Genomic DNA, 1,555 nt, shown 5'->3' on the forward strand with positions numbered 1-1,555 from the left:
TGTGGTTAGCTGTCTCAACCTTGTGTGGTTAGCTGTCTCAACCTTGTATGGTTAGCTGTCTCAACCTTGTTGTGGTTAGCTGTCTCAACCTTGTGTGTTGTGGTTAGCTGTCTCAACCTTGTGTGGTTAGCTGTCTCAACCTTGTGTGGTTAGCTGTCTCAACCTTGTGTGGTTAGCTGTCTCAACCTTGTTGTGGTTAGCTGTCTCAACCTTGTGTGGTTAGCTGTCTCAACCTTGTGTGTTGTGGTTAGCTGTCTCAACCTTGTGTGGTTAGCTGTCTCAACCTTGTTGTGGTTAGCTGTCTCAACCTTGTGTGGTTAGCTGTCTCAACCTTGTGTGTTGTGGTTAGCTGTCTCAACCTTGTGTGTTGTGGTTAGCTGTCTCAACCTTGTGTGGTTAGCTGTCTCAACCTTGTTGTGGTTAGCTGTCTCAACCTTGTTGTGGTTAACTGTCTCAACCTTGTGTGGTTAGCTGTCTCAACCTTGTGTGGTTAGCTGTCTCAACCTTGTTGTGGTTAGCTGTCTCAACCTTGTTGTGGTTAGCTGTCTCAACCTTGTTGTGGTTAGCTGTCTCAACCTTGTATGGTTAGCTGTCTCAACCTTGTGTGGTTAGCTGTCTCAACCTTGTGTGTTGTGGTTAGCTGTCTCAACCTTGTTGTGGTTAGCTGTCTCAACCTTGTGTGGTTAGCTGTCTCAACCTTGTGTGGTTAGCTGTCTCAACCTTGTGTGGTTAGCTGTCTCAACCTTGTTGTGGTTAGCTGTCTCAACCTTGTTGTGGTTAGCTGTCTCAACCTTGTGTGGTTAGCTGTCTCAACCTTGTGTGTTGTGGTTAGCTGTCTCAACCTTGTTGTGGTTAGCTGTCTCAACCTTGTTGTGGTTAGCTGTCTCAACCTTGTGTGGTTAGCTGTCTCAACCTTGTGTGGGTAGCTGTCTCAACCTTGTTGTGGTTAGCTGTCTCAACCTTGTGTGGTTAGCTGTCTCAACCTTGTTGTGGTTAGCTGTCTCAACCTTGTGTGGTTAGCTGTCTCAACCTTGTTTGGTTAGCTGTCTCAACCTTGTTGTGGTTAGCTGATTATAAGTCTATCTAGCATTCTGACTGCCTGGTTGACAATACTACAGGCCTTAATGGTTAGCTGATTATAAGTCTATCTAGCATTCTGACTGCCTGGTTGACAATACTACAGGCCTTAATGGTTAGCTGATTATAAGTCTATCTAGCATTCTGACTGCCTGGTTGACAATACTACAGGCCTTAATGGTTAGCTGATTATAAGTCTATCTAGCGTTCTGACTGCCTGGTTGACAATACTACAGGCCTTAATGGTTAGCTGATTATAAGTCTATCTAGCATTCTGACTGCCTGGTTGACAATACTACAGGCCTTAATGGTTAGCTGATTATAAGTCTATCTAGCGTTCTGACTGCCTGGTTGACAATACTACAGGCCTTAATGGTTAGCTGATTATAAGTCTATCTAGCATTCTGACTGCCTGGTTGACAATACTACAGGCCTTAATGGTTAGCTGATTATAAGTCTATCTAGCGTTCTGACTGCC

The sequence above is a fragment of the Coregonus lavaretus genome (genome assembly GCF_964263955.1).
Source record: "Coregonus lavaretus genome assembly, contig: HAP1_SCAFFOLD_4290, whole genome shotgun sequence".
NCBI lineage: Eukaryota > Metazoa > Chordata > Actinopteri > Salmoniformes > Salmonidae > Coregonus > Coregonus lavaretus.